The 7,728-nt window shown below is 35.8% G+C and overlaps 1 protein-coding gene across 1 annotated transcript in view; it reads left to right on the forward strand.

The window, feature by feature from the left end:
* Nucleotides 1–7,728, forward strand: part of grik2 (glutamate receptor, ionotropic, kainate 2) — a 233,981-nt gene that overhangs the window by 120,189 nt on the left and 106,064 nt on the right. The gene's annotated exons all lie outside the window — the stretch shown is intronic.

Below are 7,728 nucleotides of genomic sequence, written 5' to 3' on the forward strand. Positions count from 1 at the left end.
TGTTTTGTTGGCAAAATCCACCTCTGTTACTAATTTGAAGTATTATGTGACACTTTGACAGAAGCAGATAAATTGAAATCAAACTATGAATGAATTAAAGGTTAGGGAAGAACTTGAAACTGGAGGTGCAATTAGTTGTTGATTTGCAGACTGTGATTACAAAGTGAAGAGAGAATGAGCGGTGCCGATGCTGAAGACTGTAGATGCTGTGTCTCCTGTAGACAGAAGGGATGAGACTTTCGGTATTTATATGGATTTCCATGTTTTCTGACCTGAGAAGCATGACTCATGTGAACTGCATAATTTTGAGAAAAGAAGTTGACCATATAAAGATTAAAACTGTGAAATTGCCTTAAGCGATTACTGAACAAACTGCAACATTTATTTGAAAACACTCTCAAAGCACTTAATGTGAATAAAAATCAGCACTGGTGAGAACATTAAATGGTGTTACTTGCCAGTTTTTTATGAATTCTAACAATGCATGATCATGAGAATGTGATAGAATGTGATATGGCTTAGTGTGATTGTCAAAATGCAAAGTCTGCAATTTAATTACATACATGTACACTACTGATTAAAAGTTTGGAATCATCATGATTTTCTAATGTTTTTGAACATTGCTCACCAAAGCTGTATTTGTTTGATCCCCCCAAAAAAACACACACACTAATATTGTGAAATATTATTACATTAAAAAAAACTGATTTCTATTTGATTATATTTTAAAATACAATGTATTCCCGTGATGCAATGCTGAATTTTCTGCATCATTACTCCAGTCTTCAGTGTGACATGATCCTTGAGAGATCATTGTAATATTCTGATTTGGTACTCAGTTATTGATAACGACTCTTACTATTATCAGTGTTGAAACATTTTAATCACCAAAGCTGTATTTGTTTGATCCCCCCCAAAAAACACACACACTAATATTGTGAAATATTATTACATTAAAAAAAACTGATTTCTATTTGATTATATTTTAAAATGCAATGTATTCCCGTGATGCAATGCTGAATTTTCTGCATCATTACTCCAGTCTTCAGTGTGACATGATCCTTGAGAGATCATTGTAATATTCTGATTTGGTACTCAGTTATTGATAACGACTCTTACTATTATCAGTGTTGAAACATTTTAAATCAAAAGAACAGCATTTATTTGAAACAGAAATCTTTCTTTTTAACATTATAAATGCCTTTACGGTCACTTGCTGAGATCTATTTCATTTTTATTTTTTATTTTTATTTTTTTTTAAATAACTTTGATCTATTATCTCTGTCACACAATCCTTTAGAAATGATTCTAATATGTGGCATTTCAGTTTGCATGCTGTCCTCACATAGTTGTGAAGAATATCTCAATGTGTTCCTTCCTTATCTCATCATTCAAAAGTGATATGATCAGAACACAACCCAGGCTTTATGCAATCCTCCAAACACAAGGTTAAAACATTCCCAGAGCAACATTTTGGTTGTGTGTGGATAAGTAATTCTATAGCAGCGCTACTGCGACATATCCCTTGTGACACTGGCCTGTATCTGTAAATCAGTGTTGAAACATGATTCTCTTCAAGTGCTTCATTTTTTAAAGTGCAGTTTGTAATTCTGTCTTAATTTCCTAAAGATGATCCGGACTGTATCTTTTATTATTCTAACATATCTGCATGTGTAATCAGCTGGGCTTTAAGTTGATTTGCAGTGCGCTGTTCCCGTCTGAGAATGAAGTAATTAACATGCGGACGGAGGGAGGTGATGTGTGACCCTGTGCTGGTGTGTGAGAGGAGGTGAGTGTTGAACATGTGTCTGGGCCCGTCAGGCTAAGCGTACGTGTTTGAGAGAGCGGTGGGCAGATCAACACCACCATGGCAAAGTGAGCTTAAGTGGATCTCTGCTCTTATTTCCCCTGAGGCTCAGCGGGTCGAGATCTGTGCGCTAGAGCATGTGTGTGTTTGTCTGTCAAAGCACCGTTCAACAAAATCACAAGAGTAATGTGTTTTAGCATGATCACCTCTATCTATCTATATATCTATCTATCTATCTATCTATCTATCTATCTATCTATCTATCTGTCTGTCTGTCTGTCTGTCTGTCTGTCTGTCTATCTATCTATCTATCTATCGTTCTATCGTTCTTTCTATCGTCTGTCCGTCCGTCCATCCATCCAGTTCTTTGAATCAAACATTAAGAAATTATAAGCATTTATACTGAAGTTGATTAGTCCAACTGGGGGTGTTTATGGCTGTCAAGCATCCATTAATATGGCATTTAACTGACATGTGGTCACAGATGTTTTTGTAGCTATTTTACAACTGCTTTAAATGCAGCTCATCCAGTCAGATTTCCGAGCCAGAACTATCCATTTTCCCGTTTATTTTCCCGGTCTTTTGTTTATCTCTCTTAGTAATTCAATCGTCAATTCTCAGCTCTCACTCACAGCCCACTCTGTACAGGAGCTTCTCGTTTGTGTACGATACACTCATGCTTGGTTCCCATTATTCCGACACTCCATCACTCTCCATCACTCATGTGCAGCAGTCATCTTCAGAGGTCATTTCCTACATCGTTTCCAGACAAGAGATTAGATACGCAGAAAGCATATTGTCATTACAAGCGAAAAGCCGACCGTAATAATGATACATTTTACACAGTCAATTTCCCTCTCCATCGAGCCTGTTCTCATGACAACATTTTAAGATCTTAATGGCGAGGTGCGGCCCATCTCTCCCATATATTCATGCTCTTAATGCCCTCGGTGCGGTTCTCCAAATAACTCTGGATCGAAGACAGACTGTGATGCTTGCAGAGGCTGGGTGGAGTCGGAATGGCTGCGGAGGCAGGAGAGCCGAGGGAAAAATTACGCGGAGCACACTGATAGCAGTGAAAGAAACAAACATAAAGCCCCATCTGGAATATTGCCCCAGGCAGGATCACAAAAACAAACAACAGCCTGGAGGCAGGCCTCTCTGATTCCATGTGCACAAGCACTCACTCGTCCATATTGTTTCAGATTATTTTTCATCTTTTGACGCATACTTTCAGGTTATCTAGCTCAATAGCATGAAAAAGTACAATTAAAGCCATTAAACAGAAGAACTGTACAGAACTGTATTGTTGTATTGGCTATTGAACGAGAATAAAATGTTGTGAAGGACTTGGATGGATTGGATGGATTTTTTTTCTATGCCAGCACAATTTATAAATCAGTTTAAAAAATAGTTTTGATTTCATACCGACTTTAAGGGTTTAGTTTGTGGCCTGGATGATAATCAGGGTTGGTGAGAAACTAACTAGAAGCAGTAATGCTACTAACTTGACTTCATGTTCAGTAGTATGACAGTAGCTCAGATTTCACAGAAGAGCGTAGCTTTTTCTATACAAAAAAAAAAATAAAACTACTTTTTTCCAAAGAGTGGCAGTGTAGTGTGACATAAAGCTATATAATTTGTGTGTGTGTGTGTCTTTATAGCCAAATAAACGATTAACATTTTGTCTATAAAGACCTCTCTTTTTTATATGAAGCATTGTCTGCTTTATTTTAGTGAATTGATTTATTAATTTTTTTTTTTTTTTACTTGGCTTAAAATCTCAGTACAATTAATCAAAACCATATGAATTTAAAAGTTCCAGTTCAGCATTGTTTTCTAGTTTCCTTTATTGGCATTCATTGTAAATTGAGTAATACAAACAGTGTTGTTATATTTTATATATTTATATTAAATGCATTTATTTTGCTTCAGTATACACTGTACAACATAGTAACCTGCAATTGGTACCTTAAAGAGCCTTTTTTTTAATCTTCGTTAACCTTTTTTTTCAGTGTAGTTAGCAAATTTTGCTTCCACTTTAGTTTAGGGACCAATTCTCACTATTAACTAATTGCTTATTATCATGCATATTACTAGCATATTTGGCACATATTAATGCCTTATTCTGCATGACCATATTCTAGATCCCTTAATCCAACCACATACCTAAACTTAACAACTACCTTACTATTAATAAGAGAATAGGAGTTTATTGAGGCAAAAGTCATAATCAATAGTTAGTTACGTTTTTATTAGTAGCTTGTTTTGTAGCTAACTCCTGTTATTTCACTACTTTGAAACTAACAGCTTTTCAAAACACAAGCTACTCATAAAGTAGGTTTCTCAACACTGACCATAATGCCATTACTCCAAATGTCCCAAGCAAATACATTTTATGCAAGTTTCCAGCCCCAGATTTCTCTGAAATCCCATAATCCATTGAGGCCCTCCATACCCATCTGGATGATTGACAGGTGGGTGAGACTTGTTTAGTTAGGGCAGGAGCTGCACACTCGATAGCAGCCCACCCCTCCTCAAGCAATTTTATGATTCATTTAGCTCAATGATGGCTGTTTATTACAGTTTATTTATCAATAATGGAGTCTCTATAATTTGGTTTTGTGGCTCAGAGCAGAGTGGATTCAAGAGATTTTTCGAATAGATAGAGAAACTGAGGCCCGAAATAAAGTCTGCAAATACTTTTACACAAGCTGGATTTCATGCGTCCTTATGTTCTGAAATGTGTCAGAATGCAGTTAGTAATATGCAAATGTGTGTTAGCATTGTCACATGGGGTGCCACAGAGGGTGTAAAATCTTCTTCCACGGTCAAGTTTTTTCTTACTACAGTATTGTCATGGTGGAACAGCGTTTTGCAGAATCATTTCTTCTACACCTTTTTAGTAAATACAACACACACTCCTTAACCTTTGACACGCTAGCTCCCTGAATAATAGCACATCTGATCGAAAACACATTAATGCTACTCAGGCTCAAGTTCCAATTCAGTTTCCAATTGAAAATAACTCTAGAGTCAGTGATCCTTTCCACACACAGTAAGATTTACAGGGCCAGAGTTTCAATTAAGAAATCCTAATTTCGCACAGTTCATTGCACAATATTGTGTTAGGACTTCAAAACAAGTTTACATGCCGCAACATTTGAAAACTGATACTTTTGAATGTTAGCATTACATATACTGCACAGCTTCACATGTATGGGTTTCTTCGGTAGCTCACGCGATACTGCGTTGCACTTGTGAGGTGAAGAGCTCCAGTACGAATCAATGCACTGTTTGACTTAACAGCTGAAACCCAAGAAAAGGGAAGCTAAAATAGTACGGTTGCATCAGCGATTGCGTTTTTGTATCATTTTTGCATTTGTTCACACTATCGGGTAGGTTTAGGGTTGGATTTGGTGTAGGGGGTTTGTTATTTTCCAACAACATAGATCATTAACTTTTGGCGACACTTACCAGAAATTTGAATTCTGAACCGTCGCAATATGTACCTGAAACAACTCAGCAATATGTACCTATACCAACATAATAAAAAACGTGTCACGGTCACGTATTGAATGGGCATTTTAGCACCACTCACTGGACATTTCTCTTTGAAACTGTTGCGAAACATACAGTAAGGAACGTAATATCAGTGCTGCAGAAATGTCACCTCAAGCATGTATTTCTAATGAGCATGGGTTGCATTAAAGCCAATGTGGTTTGCTGTTTACAACTCATTTTATTTCTTTAATACAGTAAATTTTTTTGTATTTTGGAATGAAACTGGATATTTACTGAGAAAAAGTACGGCTTTAATATTTGATTGGCTTATTGAAATGAGAATGTCAGTCATCGCATACTAACATGGAGACAGATCTAAATATGCAAAAGCAAGTCTCGAATAGCTGTTATAGTGACTAGATAAAATTAACAAAAACTGATATCAGCAGAAAATGAAAAGCATTTCAGAATAGAGTAAGTTGTAATGTTTTGATGAAACATTAATAAGACCAACGATTTTTCCTGTGAACTAATGCGCACCAATGAATTGTTCACAATAAGACCATGAAGGTGTATTAAGAAAGTAAATGGTCTGCATTTGTGTACTTGTGTAGAGTATGTTTCTGAAGTATTTCAGACAAAATTGGAGAAATCTGCTCTGGTCAAGCCCAGGCAATTAACATGTATTAAGAACATATTTTTGCCAATGACTGATTACTACTTGGGCAAGAGTGACTGATGGACTGCGATGAAGAATAGCTAAATCTGACTAGCCGTGCTTATGCACTATTAAATCAACACTCAGGAATAGGTTAGCATATCTTTCCAGGTATTACATCAGAAAATGGAATGGAGTTAGTTGAGATGGAGAGAATAAGCAAGCTTGTGTGTGGGGGGTTGTTTGGGGAATATGTCAGGATGGTTTACTTGACAAGAACATAAAGAGTCTGAAATTTGGCCCCAATACAACAATAGCCAACCGTGAGGGGAAAGGGCTTCAGGGGCCAACATCACATCATTGTTTCACATACACAAACACACAAAAAGCCTGGAAGACATGATAACCCTGCTGACACGTCATCATGTGCTGTCTTAACGCACCTCTACTCAGTTTAGTAATGAATTTAATTCAGGGCATAAGTGACACATCCCATGGAGCCTGAGGTTTGTTTATTTGAATTATTTATTTTTGTATTACTCTGTTTTACTTGATCTATTTGCCTTGTGTGTTTTAGTTTGCTTATTTGAAAAGCATTTTAAAATACCTTCACCAAGAAATTCGACATAAAATGAAGAAAAAAATAATAATTTGAGAATTAAATGTGTTTTATATATACATTTGTACTGTGGAAATTGCTTTCCAGTGATTGTTCTGTCAAAGCATATTTTTTTTCCAACCATATATTACAAAAAAGAGAACATTTATGTAAAATGCTTCAATATAATCTATTACTTTTACAATTACAGTTAACTCTCAATCTAAACAATTAGAGCTGTAATCCAGAAAATCAAATCAAGTAGAAACATGGCTTTATGTAATGCTCAAGATATAATGCACAGAGTCACAATACATTTGACATATTTTAAATTAATTAAACTATTAAATAAATATACAACTCTTATGAACAACACATTAAAAAAACATTTACAGTACCTCTGATTACTGACAGCTTGTCTGCCTGCAAAGGCAGTAAACCCATTAATACCCATTGCACAATATCATGAAATATATCAAATGTTATAACAGATAAAATTACTATTCAACACATTATTCCCACATTTTAAATACCTTGGGCATTTTTGTCACATTCAGTGGCATTTTTGATCAGCGCCCTGGTTAAATTGGACCCTGATTAATGCTGAGAATTACAAACACACCAAGGTTATTATCATAAAAAGTTTAGTTTCCAATGCTGGAAGGTCTGATTTAATTAATCTCCAAAGCTGTCAGCATATTCTTTCAGAAAACAACTCAAAACTTCAAGGGCACACTGTAAAATTTATAGACCAGTTTTTGCATGTGATATTTCAATGACGAGTGAACTTATCAATGACAACACCATAACAAAATGCAGCAAAGTGCTTACTTCAAATAATGGTTGAGCCGAACACAGAACTGATGTAATAAATTACAATCTAGCATAGTTGATTGAGTATATTTGAATATACTTTCAATATTTCATGCCATGAACTCAAACTTTTTCAAATCAGTAGCCATTGTTCTCTGTGAAGGCTAAAACCTGAATGGATCCAGTTCATTCTGCTGAATCATAAACTCCAAGAGTGATGCTTCTTACTGTATAGTTTACTGCTAAATGCAATGGCATTTTACTGCTGTCACATTTCACTGACAGCAGGATCTACAGTGTGCTCTGGCTCTGACCAATAACACTTTTTGCTATGGAGAAATCTTAATG

The sequence above is a fragment of the Sinocyclocheilus rhinocerous genome, unplaced genomic scaffold, assembly GCF_001515625.1.
Source record: "Sinocyclocheilus rhinocerous isolate Xijiao unplaced genomic scaffold, SAMN03320098_v1.1 scaffold1939, whole genome shotgun sequence".
Lineage (NCBI taxonomy): Eukaryota > Metazoa > Chordata > Actinopteri > Cypriniformes > Cyprinidae > Sinocyclocheilus > Sinocyclocheilus rhinocerous.